Below are 18,428 nucleotides of genomic sequence, written 5' to 3' on the forward strand. Positions count from 1 at the left end.
AAGACAGCTCTTTGTCTTTGAATTGCCCATGTACAATAAAGAAAGAAGGTATAGAAGCAGATACAATTAACCAGATACAGAATTTTCCAAGTATTTTATTATTTTTACATAACTTTGGTTTTAGTTCCAAGAAATATGGTGTTAATGGCTGTAAATGGAGGCAGAACTTTTCTGTCCTGACTGCCTGGACCCAAATAAACCCAAAAGCTTATATTAATTACATAATGCTTGGTTAATAGCTCAGGCTTATTACTAACTAGCTCTTACATTTAAAATAACTCATTTCTCTTAATCTATGTATTGCCATGTGGCTTGTGGCTTTACTGGTCCTCTAACATCTTGCTTCTTGGGTAGCTTGCTAACATTTCTCTTGACTCCACCCCTCTTTATCTGAGTCCTCTGTTTGATTGTCCCACCTAACCTTATCCTGCCTTGTCATAGGCCAAACAGCTTCATTATTAACCAATGAGAGTAATACATATTCACAGTGGACAGAAGGGTCATCCCACATCAAACGGTGATGAGCTATCTCAGCGTACAAAGCTCTTAACGATACGGCAGTACAAATAGTCACAAAACGTTTATTTTCAGTGTTAAGGAAAATGTCTAAAGCAAGTGTGTCTGCTTTTATAAATCTTGCATCTGAGGAGCACTTTTGGTCCAGAGGACACTGCACCAAAGCAAATCGTTATCATCTTCTCGGCTCTTAAGAGCTTGGAGGCCTGACAGTGTTGAAGATGAAGTGTTCTGAGGTCCTATAGCTGCAGGTGGTTAGAGATGATGTAAGCTACACCAGGATTTAGAAAAAAGTGGTGTCAGGGAAAAAGGAGCAGAGGGTTTTCTGTATTTGAAAATGACCAGTTCCTTATCAATTATTAATTCACACAGGAAAAACAACTATGACGGCAAAGGCCAGATACTTATACATAGGCTATAAATACAGATGAATAATTCATTTTTCTATTAATTTTGAATTTATAGGCTAACTGATAAGGTTCCACTTTTTTTTTTCCTTTTTTAGGAGGTTATGCCTGGGACAATATGCTGCACTGCCAACAGTGTGGGCAGAAAAGTACTGAGTAAGAAAAATAAAATTTACACATGCATATTTATCATATTTGAGTTGGCTCTCATTGGAGATCTCATGTCACAGCTTCGGAGAAGGTTTTGAAGAAATCATTGAGTTTTTTTGGTAATTTTAAATTGTTCAGTGCTGTGATTCCAGGCATTGAACATGGAGCACAGGGTACACTCGTCAAGCACTCTCCCTACTCAGCTCCATCCACAGCGTCGGGACGCTCCTTTCTCTGAGGTAACCATAAGTGTGAACGTTGTCTGTTTTAGACTGCCAGTCATTTGAAAGATCTTCAATGCTCCACACTTGGTGCTGGCAAATATTATTTTCCTTTCTGTGTTGTCAAGTTGTTAATTTAGTGTTTTTCCCTTTGACATTCCTTAGTTTAAATTCAAATGTATTTTGCTATAACTCTCAACTTTCCCCCTAAGTCAGCTAACAAACTTGATGATCAAAACTTGACATTCATTCAAGGGCATCCTTTAACGACTCTTCTAAGATAAATATCTAAACTTGAGAATCTGGGAGGAACTCATTCCGATGAAAAGGTTATTTATGTAATACATTTGTTGAAAAGCTGCTTTAATCACACAGGATGAAGAGGTCAGGCAGTTTGGGGCTGACTCTTGTCCACTGGGTGTGTACCTGTGTTGATGACAGAAATGAACCCATTATGCACACTCAGCCTGCCTGAGGCAGATCCCATCTCCTGTGAAAAACTACCTAACAATAAAAAAATACATTTTCCTTGCTATAGCTTAGTGTTCAAGTATATCATTTTGACATAAGACAGATGTGACAAAACTGATTGGGAAATGGCCAGATTTAGCCAGGACATGTACCTAAAAGCAAAATTCTGTGACCCATACTCCAGTCATGCAGAAGAGGGAAGGAAGAACGTTCTTCCAGCCATCAAGGTGGACACGCAGTAAATCAGTAGAGTAATGAGTGGGGCTGATGAAGTTTTTTTTTTTTTCCCCTTGTTCCAAAGTGCAAATGACCTATCTGGAAAACAAGTGCTTCCTAAAGTACTGATATCTCATGTCTCCCAGAAAGAATGATATTTGCTTGACAGATGTTAGAGGCTACGATACTAATTATGGACAACTTTATTTATTCTGAGATAAATAGCAGAATATAAATAGTAATTAAAGCCTTTTGTGAAAGAATCACAAGAATGATGTTGAAATCATGTTTAATTGCTTTATGTGTACAAATCCTTCTAAGGGGAATTACACCTTTCAAAAATTTCAGGAGCCTTCCTCCTATCTATGTGAAGTATGGGAGATTTTGCTGCAGTTCAAAAATTAGATGTAGTTGATACAACAAATGATGATTTTTCCTTAGGTAGAAGTCTGTTTATGTTTAGTTAATTGAAAAGGCTAAAGATGGTATTTTTTAGAAGTGTTTAGTAAAGGCTAATTACACCTTAAGTTTTCTTTCTTATCACCTTTAAGAAAATTTAATGCAGATGTATCAGAAGGAGTCAGGAAAAGCCCTTTCCCATTCAGATGAGATAAGTGTTATTTCATCAAAACAGTGCAGAGAAGCAAGAAATCTACAATAAAAGTTGAGAATCTAAGTAGTTAATTAGTATCAGAGGTCCATTCTTGAAGCTCCCCTCTCAATTATGAAAAACTCCACAAACATTGATAAAGCTTGGTAGAATTCACTTTTCTTATATTGAAAATAGATTTTTCTCTCATACAATAATCCAGGCCACAGTTTCTCCTCCCATCTTTATCACATCTCCCCCCTCACCCAAATCTACTCCTCCTCCATTTCACTTAAAAAAGGAGCAGGCCTCCAAGAGACAGCAACCAAACATAGCAAAATGAGATACAATAAGAGAAGGCAAAAGCCCTCATTTTGAGGCTGGACAAGGCAACCCAATAGGAGGAAAAGAGTCCCAAGAGCAGGCAACAGAGTAAGAGAAACACCTGCTTCCTCTCTTAAGACTTTCATAAAAACACCAAGCTGACCACCATAGCATATATGCAGAGGTCCTGGCGCAGACACATGCAGTCCCCATGCTTGCCACTTCAGTCTTTTGTGGCCCTATGTGCCCTGCTTAGATGATTCAGTAGACCTTGGTGTTCTCCATGCCCTCTGACTCCTACAGTCTTTCCTCCCCCTCTTCTGTGGGGTTCCCTGATCTCCAAGGGCAGGAACCCAATGGAGACCTAAATTTAGATTCTCTCTCTGAATAATGTCTGGCTGTGGGCAGTTTCCACACCCTCTACCATCTGCTGCTGGAAGAAGTCTTTCTGATGATGACTGGACAAAATACTGATCTATGAACATAGCAGAATATCATTGGGAATCATTTCTTGGCTTTTTTTAGACTAGTAATGTTTGATTCTATCCTGTATCTCTGGGCTATCCAGTCTTCAGTTTCTTGGCATCCAGGCAGTGTTGGATATGGGCTACCTCTCCTTGCATGGACCTTAAGTTAAACCACATATTGCTTGGCCACTCCCATGAGTTCTGTGCCACCATTACCCCAGCACTTCTTGCAGGCAGGACAGATGGTAGGTAGAATGTTTTGTGGTTATGTCTATGTCCAGGTTTCTCTTTCTGTAGACTGAATAATAAGTACCTTATTGCCTCAAAGAGCCTAAAACATAGATTTGAAGGCTCCACGCAGGCACTTGCTTGACTGTTCTACTTTCAATGAGCTGTGTGGATGTTGTCCTCAGCAATGGTGCCCCTCTGTCAGTTTTTGGAGAGTGACCCTTTGCCTAGCATCAGCTTGGCTTGTTTGGGTATCTCCATGGGACCCCCTCAGCCTATGACTTGACTGAATGCAAACCCTGCCAACTACTGGAAGGTTTAGCTGGTTATAAAAATTGACCAGTTCAGACTCTGTCTCCTACGTTACTAGGAGTCCTCACTAGAGTCACTCTTATAGAGTCCAGGTAATTTTCACTACACTAGGTTTTAACATTGACCCAAATGTCCCTCAAATTCCAGCCATCTTTCTCTGTACTCTCTCCCTCCCTCCCCTCCCTCCCACTCTCATTTCCAACTACTCACAGTCCACCCACAAAATCTAGTCTATTTTCCCTTTCAGGGAGATCCATGAGTCCCACCTAGAGTCCTCCTCTTTACCTAACCTCTCTGGGTCTATGGATTGTAGCTTGATTATCATTTGCCACCCACTTATAAGTATCTTTCTAGGTATGGGTTACCTCATTCAGGATGATTTTTTTCTAGTTCCATACATTTGCCTGCAAATTTCACAATGTCATTTAAAAAAAATATTTGAGTAATACTCCACTGTGCAAATGTACTAGTTTCTTTATCCATTCTTCAACTGATTAACATCTAGGTTGTTGCCAGTTTCTGGCTATTATAAATAAAGTTAAAATGAACATAGTTGAGCAAATGTCCTTGTGGTATGATTGAGCATTCTTTGGGTATGTGCCCAAGAGTTGTATAGCTGGGTCTTGAGGTAGATTGATTCACAATTTCCTGAGGAACTGCCATATTGATTTCCATAGTGGTTGTACAAGTTTGCAGTTCCATCAGCAATGGATGGAATCTCAAAGTAGTTTTGATTTGCATTTCCATGATGGCAAAAGATGTTTAACATTTCAAGTGTTTCTTAGCTATTTGCAATTCCTCTATTGAGAATTTTCTGTTTAGATCTGTACCCCATTTTAAAATTGGATTATTTAGTTTGTTGATGTCTAGTTTCTTGAGTTCTTTATATATTTTGGATATTAGCCTTCTGTTAGATATGGAGTTGGTGAAGATCTTTTCCCATTATGTAGGCTGCCATTTTATCCTATTGAAGGTGTCCTTTGCCTCATAGAAGCTTTTCAGTTTCATGAGGTCACATTTATTAATTGTTGATCTTAGTGCCTGTGCTATTGGTGTCCTATTCAAAAGTATCCTGTGCCAGTGTTTTCAAGGCTACTCACCACTTTGTCTTCTATCAGGTTCAGTGTGTCTGGCTTTATGTTAAGGTCTTTGATCTATCCATTTGGACTTGAGTTTTGTTCAGTGTGATAAATATGGATCTATTTACATTCTTCTACATATAGCACCATTTTTGAAGATGCTTTCTTTTTTCCAATGTGAATTTCTGGTTTCTTTATCAAAAATTAGGCATCCATCAGTGTGTTGATTTATGTCTGAATCTTCAATTTAATTCCATTGATCAACCCATCTGTTTTTATGCCAGTACCATGTGGTATAATCATGTTAGAACTGTTTTAAATCTATTTTTTAAATCCCACAGGATATTTAAAAGAAACAGTAGGAAAGCAACATAAACTACCAGTTCATCAAAAATGAAATATAGGTGGGGAAAGTATTGGGAAAATGAGCCTTGGACATACTCAATGCAATAGAGTTCAAGAAGGGGATAAAATGCTTTTACCAAATTGGTGTTTTGGTAAAATTCTATACTAATTGTGTGATAGAAGATGCTGATGGGCACAGTTATCCTTAGTTAGTGCTAAAATTATACCTTTACACATAGAAGAGCTTAATATATACTAACAACATATAAATGTTACTATAGGCACTCTTATTGATAATGGGGTTATATCTCCAGAAACCATAGTAAGATGAAAATATCATAAATTAAGAATGCATTTAATATAATTAACTTATATCATGTCTTAATGTCACCATAGATTACTGGTTGTTTATTTTTATTATTGGAAGTCTAGCTTGAAACCAACACCAAGGATCATTAGAGAATAGTCTACCACACATTGTACCCTGAGAAACAGTCAAAATTCAAACTCAAATGAAGGTTCCTACTGGATGCATGCCTCTTTTGTGCCATTGCAGATTTGGGAAATCATAAGATGATGCATCAAAGTCTAAGACTCTGTATTTTAGATTGAGGATTAAAAACTTGACTAAGTAATTTCACTTAAAATTTTTATTCCTCTTGGGTGGATGGAGCATGATGTCCTTGGAATGAAATCTTCTGGTGATCCTTGCCTATGGACACCAGAGGTCTACTAGCTATTCTCACATCAGAGTAGTTCACAGAAACTAAGGAGGCCAGGTGACAGTCTATAAAACTTGATTTTATTATATACAAACAAAAAGGTAAGAAAGAAGAGTTGGCTTTATGCATCTTCTAACTCAAAGTAGTCAAGTATGGAAAAAGATACTTTCTGAGTGGAGAGAAGGAATGAAATCCAGACCTTATCCTTCAAACCTAATACCAGACCAAACACAGTTCAACCAAGTCCTGAGAAAAGGCCTAAAACCCCTATTCCTATGAATCTCTGAGCCTGCCTTAGGCCAGGAGATTGGTTGCACACACCTCCCCTCCTCCAGCCTTGGGCTTTAGAGCAGAGAGTAAAAATTCCCTTTGGAAAGTAAGACATTAAATCTCTGTCTTGGATTTCAGTACCAGATCTGTTGTTGTGGTTAATAGTCTGAGACAGGGACTCTTTCTTTGTGGGTAGGACAGGATAATAAACATAAAACTTTGCCCTAGACCTTAATGCTAGAATGGGGAAATCTAATTTTTGTTAGATCCCAGAGGCTCCCTTCTCCAGGTTTGCCTGTGGGTGTAGCCTGTAGAATAGTGCCAGAGGAAGATAGATAGCTTCAGTCTGTGTGTGATTTCCATTCCAGTTAGCATTGCCTTTGTAGACAGTTGCACAGTCAGTTGTGGGCTATAATCCAAATCAGCAGCAGGGAGTCCAGAGCAGTGTGGGTCTTGGTGTTCTGCTAGGGTTGGCAGGTTGTGTGCTCAGGTTTTGACCCATTTCAGAAGCACCAGTGTCTATAGGTGTGTCAAATGGCCAGTGGGGCTGGTTGAGTATGCACAGAGCTAAAAAACCAAAATCATGCTGTTTTGGCACGCATTTTCTTTTTCTTGTGGTTTCTGTTAGGCACTTCTTATTTTGCAACCATGTCAAGTTGCTATTATTTCAAAACAACTTGTTGCAATCAAAAAGATTTTATTTCAAGTAACTACAAAGTGAAATCTATAACAGACATCCAGAATCTTAAACAAAATATCACAAAGTATTATGAGAGTAAACCATTTACACAAAAAAAGAACTGTAGTAAAGAAAAGAAATACAATAAAAGTAGAAAGTAAGGTATACACCAAATATAGTAAGATCTTAATTGTCAATAACTGGAATATGAGTGGATAAATTCTCTATTTTAGTGATAAATAGATACTGACTAGATTGAAAAAAAATCCAATTACATGTAGCTTCCAAAAATACTTTACCTCCTAAGACACATATAGGCTGAAATCGAAAGGATATAATGAAATATTTCATGTAAATTGAAAGCAGGAATACTAAACTTACATTAGGTAAAATAGACTTTAAAGACAGTGAAAAGAGACAAGAATGGCTGAGGAAACATTCCGATCAGTAAAGTAGTTGGCTTGTGAGAATGAGGACCTGGGTTCAACCTCCAGAATCCATAAGAAAGCTGACCATGTTTGTGTGTTGTTTGTAATCCCAGTTCTGGGAAGCAGAGACAGGTGCATGTCTGGGCTCCTGGGCAGCCAGTCTAGCCTACTTGGCAAGTTGAAGGCCAGTGAGATAGCCTGTGTTAAAAAAAAAAAGGCAGGGAGATCAGGATCCATCCCTGGTGCATGGGCAGGCTTTTGGGAATCTGGTGCCTGTGGTATGACGCCTTGCGTAGCCTTGGTGTAGTGGGAAGGGGCTTGGACCTGCCTAGGCTCAGCGTGCCGAGCTCTACTAACTCCCCATGGGAGACCTTGGTTTGGGGGATATGGGGATGTGGGGTGGCTTGGGAGAGAGGGCTTGGGGGTGGGAGGAGGTGGTATCTGTGGGTGGTATGTGGAGTGAGTAGAAAATTTCTTAATAAAGAAAAATGAAAAAAAAAAGGTAAATGGCTTCTCAAAAACAACACTCAAGGTTGACTTTCTGTCCCATGCTTACACATTTACAGAAGCACATGTAGACAGACCTACAGATACATGAACACGAACACACACAAAGAAACAAGGAAGATCCCTAGGTAATAGTGAAGAGACTGATTTAGTATGAGGAAATAATAATCCTAAATCTGTGTATACCCAATAACAGAACACTCAGTATCACAATGCTGAATTTACATTCATGTCTTGTAAGCTAGTCTGGCTTGTCAGATAAGGTTTAAACTAGGTTAAGAGCTTGGGGAAATTGCTTATGAAGCTTCTTTACAATTCCCATTTGCATTTTCCTCTACATTTTCTATAATTTCTACACTTAAAATGAGCAAAGAATAGACTCCATGTCTTAGCAGACAAGATGTTAGGTGGTTACAAACGTGAACCTTTGGGATGAAATGGACCAAATCAACCCAGAAATTTATTTCCTTCCTTTACTAAGTGTTAGGAAGCTGGTCAGCATACAGTGAGTCTGTGCATATCTCTTCCTGCAGAAAGGTCTTAGAGATCTTCCCCGGGTTTTTCCCAATCTGTGCCATAAGAGCATCTCACATATAGGGGGCTGGAGAGATGGCTCAGTGGTTAAGAGCACTGCTGTTCTTTCAGATCAGAGGACCTGGGTTTGACCCGTACAAACTACATGGCTGCTCACAACCAGTTCCAGAAATCCAACACTCTCTTCTGTCCTCTGTGGGCCTATATATCTCAATAAATATATATTTATATTTCTAATTTAACCTCCTGGTAGTCAGAGTCCTGGTTATTTTGTTGGCAGAAAGTTTGTAGGAGAAATGACACTTAAAATGTTTTTCTGTAGCTATAATGCCTTATGTCTGTAAATTTTGTGGAACTCAGATCAACTTGTGAACCGAGTATTAGGCTCCCATCTATGGCTTTGGTTTGGGCCCCTTCAAAAGAGTGGGACTGAGGCTCAAGGTTGATTAATTTTTGGCAAATAAATTCCTACATCTTGAAATCACATTGCAGGTAAGGGAAGGTCAAGAAAGTCTGATGAGTAGTACAGCAAGGACAAAGGAACACCTTCAGTCTTTAAATATGAATCCCACTCTGCTGTGAAGGATGTGAGACACAAAAGAGGCATTTAATATGATGGCAGCAATAATGAAAACTGTTAATGAAATACCGAGAGTGGAAATCTACAACTGCTCTCAAATACAAAGCTACATGAGATCATTAAATGTTTCTTAAATCAATTTAGCTCATTTAGGACTTCATTCATTTCCACTGCAGTCTCTTTTAAAAACATAAAGCCTTTCCAAAAAAGATTTATACTATTACTAAATAATATAACTGTCAGCTTTTGCCTCTCCTTTTAGAAGGATATTTAATCAATTCTTCTTAATCCCTTAGGAGAAAGTAACTGTTAAAATGACTTCGCTAATTGTTTAATAAGATTGACTATAATGTTTCTCATGCATACCTTTCTTTGTAGTCTCACTTCACTGATATGTAACTCGCTAATAAAAGTATTGTCAATCCCAAGGCTATTGTGTATTCACAACCTTCATTTTTTTTTCTAGAATTGGCAAAAAAAAATCATCAGATTAAAAGTTAGGCAGGATCTTCCATAGTTCATTAATCATTCTATTCTGCCTTAAATCACATCTCACTTCCTCTCAGAGAAAACCCACAGTAATCACCACCTGGAATGAAGACTCCATCTCCTTTCTTATTTCCTTCATTACTTTTGGGCAGAATCCTACTGTGTGCCAATTACTGTGGCAAGAAAACATGAACAGGCCTCTGTTGGATGTTTAGAACATTGTGAGCTGGACTGTTTTATTCACTACTGTAGACAGTGCATCTAGCTCAGGCCCGATAATCAAATACTAGTCACATGTGTTATTGAGTCCTGAAGTTGATTTGTAGTAGAAGTTGTTTTCAGAATTAACCTTGGAAGACAGACTGTGTGTGTTTAGTAAAATACCATGCTGTGAAATCATGGCAGAGAGCTAGAGCCAGGAAGGAGCTAAAAGAGTTACATCTTATCAGTGTTCTGTATATGAGTAAACAAAAATGTGGGTGGTGTCTTAGTCAGGGTTTCTATTGCTGTGAAGAGATACCACGACCACAGTAACTCTTATAAAGAAAAAACACTTAAATGTGGTGGCTTACATTTTCAGTGCTTTTGTCTATTGCCACCATGGTACAACATGGTAGTGTGCAGGCAGACATGGTACTGGAGAAGTAGCCTAGTGTCCTACATCTTGACTTGCAGGCAACGGGAAGTGGTCTGAGACACTGGGCATGTCTTGAGCGTATATGAGACCTTAAAGCCTGACTCCATAGTGACAAACTTCCTCCAATAAGACTACACCTACTCCAAGAAGGCAACACTTCCTAATAGTGCCACTCTCTTTAGGGGCCATTTTCTTTCGAACCACCACAGGTGATGTGCTCAAACTAGGGTGAAGAAATGAATGCATGAAGAGAGCACATCAAATAAAAAAGTAAGAAGACGGATGGCCCTAAAATAGAAAAGGGATGATTAGAATGGCCATGAAGGCAGTGGGAATGATTCAAATATTTTGAGGAATTGCTTATTTATTTTATTTCTTATATTTGTTGTTATTTTATAGTTAGGTGTATGCGTGTGTGTGTGTGTGTGTGTGTGTGTGTGTGTGTGTGTGTGTATAGGTGTTTATGTGACATGAGTACAATAACCTCAGAAGCCATAGGCTTCATGTCCCTTAGAGCTGGAGTGACAGGTGGTTGTCAGCCACCTGACATGGGTACTAGGAACTGAACTCAGATCCTCTGAAAGAGCAGTATGTTCTTTTAATCCATGTGTCATCTCACCATCCCCCTGAAGAATTATTTATACAAAACACTCATGTGTTGATATTTGAAGTAAAGATATACAATATTCCCTATCTCCAATTGGTAAAGAGGGTATACGGTCACTTGAAAGTGTATTTTGGATGATAAAGGTATAAACACATTGTCTGTTAAGAATATATTATCTGAAATGCTTTGGAATAGAGAAATTTTGAATATAGGAGTTTTTAGATTTTCAAATATTTTTGTAGACATATAAATTATCTTGCAGTTGGGACTCAAGTCTAAGTACAAAATTCATTTAGATTTCATACACTTTGTGTGTATACATTTTGGGTGTGTGCAGAGATGTGTGTAGGTATGTGTGTGTGTCTATGTGCACGTGTGTGGGGGCTAGAGGTTGATGTGTTGTGCCCCTTTCTGCAGCTTTCTATCTTAATTTTTGAGACAGCATATCTCATTGAATCCAGCAGTAACTGACTGGCTAGACTGGGTGCTCACTGGGTTGCAGGAATGCATCTGCCTTTGTTCTCACCACCAGCGCCAACCAGGCTTACTGATGTGTGCTGCAATGCCTGGCTTTTATGTGGGTGTTGGAGAGCCTAACTCAGATCTTCATGCGTGCTCAGCAGGCATCTAACCAACTGAGCCATCCCCAGGCTTCATATACCCTTTATTTTGTTTCATTTTTTGACTTATTGTTTTTTTTATTTTATGTGCATTTATGTTTTGTACAAATTATTATAACTCACTAGTGGTGCCTGTGGAGGTTAGAAGAGGGTAGTGGATCCCCCTGGAACCGTAATTACAGACAGTTGGTAGTTGTGATATGGATCCTGGGAATCTAACTTGGGTCCTCTGGAAGAATAGTCAGTGTTTGTAATTGCTGAACTATCTATCCACCCCTTCCTTTCTTTAACAACATAAGTGACACACACCTCAGTCTATATTTTCTTTTACTAGTATGTTTCTAAGACTTTCTTTTGGGGAGAACAGAAATTCAGAAAACAAGACGTTAAATATGAAGAAGAAATCTTCAGAGATATGACTGTAATTGTCAACCCTCAGCATGAAAGTGAAGTTCTTGTTATTTCTATTTCTTATCTTTCGATTCTTTTCCTGAAAAGGCATTGGATGTACCTCTCACAGTACATTTTTGTAATTTGACTCAATTTGCACATTTCTTTTCAGGGTTGGCCTGTTTTGTATCAACAATTCATTCACAAAAAGACACAATGACAGATTATTTTCGCTTGTCCATCCATCTACTCTGGAGCTACAGACATATCTATATTCCATTTTCTGTTCCAGCAAATGAAATAAAGATACAGTGAAAACAGCATGAGTGCAGAATATTACAAGAAATCTATAATGTAGATAAAACCTCTAGGTTTAGCAGAAAAAAAACCCAGCCAATTGCAAGTTTTTATTTGGTTATTTTTTCTCTCTCAAAAATAACTTATTTATTGTAAAAATAGGCCAAATATCAAGTAAAGTAAATGAAACAATGTAGAAAGTTTTTATTGAATTTTGTCTAATCTAAGTTTAAGATATTCTTTTGTTTTGTTTTTGTTCTAGATGATTCTGAGACATGGTATAGGACTGTACATACTCTTAACATTATTTAAGCTTTAAAAAAATTACAGATTTTTCTTTTCTTTTCTTTTGTCTGTGTACAAAAATCAAGTTCATTCTTCCTAGCTTACATCCACGAACACCATCTGAAAGCTCTGTCTGGTCCATTCTACTCTGTGCTTCTGGGTGGCCAAATTGGCAACCCATCTGTGAGGAACTACATAGAAATTTCAGGAATTTTAAAGGAAACCCAAAAGCCTTTGTAAGACACTTTTGTAAGATCCTCAGTAAGAAAGAATGAAGGCACGATCTTTGTACTTTGTCTCTGGGCCAGGTTTGGATGGAAGAAAATGGTACATGATTCAGAATATAACACAACTTGTTTGGGATCATAACTGATACTTACAGTGAGGAGAATAAAGAAGCCTGAATGATAGCATTTAAAAAAATGAGTAGTTTGGAAGTAAGAGCCCAATATTTCACAGTAATAACATTAGAGCTCCAATAATGCATAGAAAAGCCAGGAAATTTGAAAGCCCAGACTTCTCATGTTAGTGAGCTCTATCTGTTTGAAGGAACTAGGGGCTCAGAGCCAATACTGACAGGATACAAAAATCACCTTCGGACATCAGCACAAAGGGAACCCTTCCTGCTGTCTTCAAGTGATAGTGACAGTTACTCTATTTCAATTATCTTAAGCAATGAAGGAAGATTCCTACATTACCTTAGTGTAGAGTTAAGTGACAAGAAGGCAGAAGTGAATCTGGACATCGGATACTACTCTAGAAGAAAGTTAATGGGGTCAAGGCTCTAGGTCTCCTCTGTTTCCTCTTCTTAGGTTTTAACTTCCTTCCATTGTGCACAAACTAGGAGTCCTCCACCTGGTTCACTGCACTGTTGCTAGAACCTCAAGTCCTGATCACTAATTTCTCAAGGAAACAATATAACCTTGCCTAACTTGGAGTCAAGTCACAAAATCCATGTTGAAAGTTAGCTTGAAGTAGGAATCCAGCACTATGTGAATCATGCTGTTGGAAGGTCAATGAGATTTTTTTTTTAAAAAAAATGAGCAATTTGTATTCTATTATGGCCCACGTCCTAAATGATTTAGGGTTACCTCTTGAGAGGGGAGAATGGCAGAAGAGCATTGAAGACCCATCAAGAGAAAACTTCTGCTCAATAGGACAAAATGGCTAGCCTAACATTCCAGCTGGGCAGTGACCTGGATAAAGGGATCTGGAGGAAGAGAGGGTCATCTTAAACCATGCTGAAGAGATCAGTGGGATAATCAGCCCTTTAATGAGCTCATGAACATTTCCTTCCCAGAATTCTCATCTCCTAGCACAGTCTTAGAGGGCCACAGACATATAGCTATTCCCTTTACTGAGTTCCTCCTTTTCTTCTGTCTTTTTTCTAAGCATATTTCCCCAGACAATGGGTTGCCTTAACACTTGAGACTGCCTTCCTCCTTCTCTAGAGATCATCTCTCTGCTCTAGAGCTTCATGATCCTGTGTGTCTCTCCTCCATCCTGCTCAATTTAAACAGCATGGCCTTTTCCAGTCTCCACTCTCCTCAGGGCATGTGCTGAGATTTACATCTTGCCTCTCCTCCTTTCCCCTGCTCCAATAAAATTGTCCTCAGCAATAAAAAATAATTTATAAATATCTAACATCTTAGAATTCATGTTTAGGGCTAGTGTAGATTTCCTTATTTATTTACTTGCTTACCTATTTTTGGATGCTAGACATGGTGTTCCAAAGGGAAATGAAAGGCCCAGTGGGCATACATAAGAACACACATCTGAACTAAGCACACAACCAATGGTGCTGCTGTTAGGACCAGTGCAGATATCCTTAATATTTATAACTGGAGGTCTTAACATCTAGGAATTTTGATGACACTGGCATCAGCAGTCAAAATTCGTGCTTTTAAATCTATTGTTGACAGGACAAAGAATCACTAAGCTTCAGTGGAAGAGAAGGAAGGCAATACATGGCATTTAGGAAACTGGGATGGGCTAATTAATTTTTGTCACAGGACACAGACTTCATTCCTGGTAGAGGGAATCCTAGTAGAGGAATTCCTTCTGTCAGCTTGGGCTGTGAGCACGATGGGAGACATTTTCTTAATTGCTAATTGTTGTAGGAGTTAAGGGGTACATTCACCTTGAAATTATATATTTCAAACATAATCATTTTCTGCACACATCTTTTATTTGAATTTTTATGTTCATTTTTGAGATTATAGTTTAATTACAACATTTCTTTCTTTCTTTCCTCCCTCCAAACCCTCTCATGTACCTCTTCTCACTCTTCTTTAAACTAATGGCCTCTTTTGTCACTGATTGTCATTGTATGCATATATGTATTTATATACACAAATATATTTCTAAATATAAACTTTTGAATCCATATACTCTTATATGTATGTTTTCAGGGATGACCATTTGGCACTGAACAACTAATTGGTGTGTTCCTTCCTGCCAAGGGTTACCTATCTGTCCCAGATTTACTCATTCGCTTGTGTTATTGTGTAGAGTGGAGGCCTCATGGACTTTTACATGTTAATTGGTTTCTATTTGTTCAGCTCATGGTCAGACAGTTGTAGCCAGAAATTTCTCCAGTCATGCCCAGCCTCATATTTGGGACAAATTTCTCCCTCCCGAATCCCACAGCCACTTGTTCCCAAGTAAATACACAGAGGCTTATATTATTTACAAACTGTATGGCCTATGGGGCAGCCTTCTTGTTAGCTATGTCTTAAAACTCAACCCATTTTTATTAATCTATATATTGCCATGTGGCTGTGGCATTACTAGTCTGCTGGCATCTTGTTGCTCCTTGGGCTGCAGTCTGGCGTCTCCTCCACTCTCCTTTTTTCTTCTGTCTCTCTAGTACCGCCTAACTTTATTCTGCCTTGGCACTGACTAAACAGCTTTATTTCTCAACCAACCACAGCAACACATATTCACAGCATAGAGAAAGACATCCCACAGCAGACAGTCATGTTGGTGAGACTTTATAATTGTAGTTCCTGATGTTACTAAGAGACACAATCTCACATCACCGTCCCCAATTCTATAATCTTTCTGTCCCCACTTCTTCAATGTTCCCAAGCTTTAGGTTTCGGAGTGTTTTGTAAATGTATCCACTGGGACTGGGCTCCAAAATATGCATTTTGATTTGTTGTAGTTTTCTGCAGTGTTCTCTGTCTGTTGCAGAGAATTATCCTTGATGACAAATGAAGACTACACTCATCTGTGGGTATAAGAACAAAAAATTATAGGTTGTAGTCAGGAATTTTACTCATTTAGTAAATCATTGGTTGTAGATTTTCCTTCAATAGCCATGCTTTCACTAGCACTGAGTTGTGGTGATGTATTGTGTCCCCCAATATTGAACATCCTAATAAAGTTTATCTGAAGATTAGAGAAAAGAGCTAGCCACTTTAGTAAACATAGAGGTCAGGCAATGGTAGCACATGCTTTTAATCCTATCACTTGGGAGGCAGGGATCCATCTGGATCTCTGTGAGTTCAAGGCCACAATGGGAACAGAGCCAGTCATGGTGGTACATACCTTTAATCCCAGCACTAACCATAAAGGTCTGGAGGTCTGTACAGACAGACAGGAAGTGACAGATCTGGGCAGAAAGAGGAAGTGATGTAGCTGGACAGAGGGAAATGAGATGGCAGAACAGAAAGGCATATAGGAGTGGGTATACAGGAAGTAGGTCTCTTTGGAGACTGAGGTGTTGTTGAGGTGAGGTTGTCTGTGGCTTTTCCTATTCCTTTGATCTCTCAGGTTTTTACCCTGATATCCAGCTCCTGTTTTTTTTTTTTTTTTTTTTTTTTTTTTTATTAATAAGAACATTTAGCAATTCATCCTACACTGAGTAGTTACCTAGGTTTCCAGGACCAGGCATCGTATCCCTCTTGTTGAGTGGGTCTTACATCCATTTAGATAGCTGTGGTTACTGACAAGGTTTGCATGCCACTATTGTACCTGTAGGGATAGTGTGCCTTGCTGGTCATTGATGTACATCCTAGCTGGGAAGGATTTTGGTTATCTTTCTCTTTTAAAAGCTTGCATGTAACCTTCTGGTACCATGAAAGCTGGTCTCCAGGGAGGGGGCTTTCAGGTCAGTTCCACTTTAGGAACTGGGTACTGTTTTTGAAGTGTATGGTGTCTTCATCAGTAGGGATTTCCTTCTACCTCTTGGGGGCTGGTAACCAAGGCAAAAGCAATGGACCCTATGTTTTAGGGATCTCTTCAACAGCCCTGGCCGACAACTTAAAGGAGGGCTTTACATGTCTGATATTGAGGTTTTTATCATGTGGCCATTGGCTGTTGTAGGGAACACTATCAGCCCAGATGAGAAAAGTTCACTAGAACTCTATATACATTTTGCACACTTCTAAAATACTCTCATTATTCAGCTGTGAAGGCTTTAAGTTCATCTAAAATATGCATGCAGAGCAATATTGTAATAGAGAGTTGAGGAATTGCTTATGTGATTCTTTGTGTTAAAAATATAAATTTCTCATGTACAAGTTCAGTAGAAGCTATGACTGAATTTTAAGATGTTTATGTCCAAGACTTTAACTCACCATGACTACTGGAAAATGATCATAGGATTAGCTAATACCTTTGAATAGAACATGTCTATGTAGGGCAGTCTTCAAAAATGGAGAAGAGCATTAGGTTATATAACCTAGGGGTTAATGGGCTAGACCTGTACAGAATTTTGCTTTATAATGTGAAAAAACTGAAAAGAAAATAGCTTTAAATTGGAAAACAAATAAGATATCAAAGGTAGGACATTAAATATTATAAGTTGCTTTGTTAGTATAGTTATCTCAGATCAATGTTGTAAACAACAAATTTGGCTCATATGTTGGATTCTGACTTTCCATGGGTGATATAGCTAAGGCACACAAGACTTCAGAAAGGGTGGTAAGAACCAATCTATATTGTGCGTCTATTGGGATTAGCTCTGAATCTTCAGTGAAAGAGAGTGTCTAGGCAAGTATGAGCACCATATGAATGATCTATAACAGTCCAACACAGATGCAGAGAAAAAGAAGAGGAGATTGATAGATAACCTTTTGAATTCAAAGGAATCTGACGCTTGATGCTATATTCTCCTTACAGTTTTCTGAGCTTAGTTGGAATGAATTAGAACATTGTTCAGCATTCACTTGGTTTGATTAAATTTCAGAGCTGGGATAATATCAAGGTTTGCAAGGATGTATTAGTATTCTATTTGAAGAGAGGAGTTTTGATCCATAATTTTTACTTAGTGGGGTTCTGAAAAATGAGACTTCACTTTCCCCTTGAGGTAACAGGTTGCTGGTTTAAGTACTGCAGGGCTGTCCTGGAAGCATGTGACCACAGCATGGAGAAATATACAGGGCCCTTCGTGGCGATCTCCCATTGGTATGGGGCAAGCACTGTATTCAATCACACTGTCAGAACAATGACAGCTAGGAGAAGGGGCCCATAAAGCCATTCATCAAGTTCTGAAATAGCTAACACTTTACTTGTCTGGAGTTATTTACTAGTGGTTGATGATGACACAGTTGAGTGAGGCAGGAGCTTATGAAATGTCTTGACTTTCTGTTTTGGTGAGAAGGTCATTTTGAAAGAGAATATGGTAAGTTCTTAGGCACATCCAAATCTGCCTTCTGTTAATATGGCAAAACAGCACTAAAATGTGAAATTTTTTGTGAATGGGTTTGGGTTGTGTTATTTAAAAAAAAAATAAAAATTTGTATCAATTGGTGTTAGAGCAGAAAAAATGGAGTCATTCAAACATATAAATCATTTTAGTACTGACAAGAACTGAGGAAAACCTACACTGAAAAATTCCTCCTAATTAGATTTAAATCTTTCAGTAAAAAAATTAAAATCTCCATCCTCAGTCATCATCTGTAAATGCAGAGTAATGACAAGGTGTCTTTCAGTACTAATATGTTTGTCATTTTTCTGTCATCTGTTTATAACTTGAGATAATCAACCACTAAACAGAAAATGTTTATTTTGTCGTAACTTTGAATTTTCAGTCCTTTTCAATAAGACCATT

At 38.4% G+C, this 18,428-nt stretch overlaps 1 long non-coding RNA gene across 2 annotated transcripts in view; it reads left to right on the forward strand.

Annotated features, from left to right (window-relative positions):
• LOC128097750 (uncharacterized) overlaps positions 1-18,428 on the forward strand; it is a 97,758-nt gene that overhangs the window by 70,533 nt on the left and 8,797 nt on the right. For both annotated transcript variants that reach the window (XR_008213971.1, XR_008213969.1), the window contains exon 4: positions 1,022-1,312. This is a non-coding gene — a long non-coding RNA (uncharacterized LOC128097750). The remainder of the gene's footprint in view (positions 1-1,021; positions 1,313-18,428) is intronic.

The sequence above is a fragment of the Peromyscus californicus genome, unplaced genomic scaffold (genome assembly GCF_007827085.1).
Source record: "Peromyscus californicus insignis strain IS unplaced genomic scaffold, ASM782708v3 Scaffold_5__1_contigs__length_169319896, whole genome shotgun sequence".
NCBI classification, from domain to species: Eukaryota; Metazoa; Chordata; class Mammalia; order Rodentia; family Cricetidae; genus Peromyscus; species Peromyscus californicus.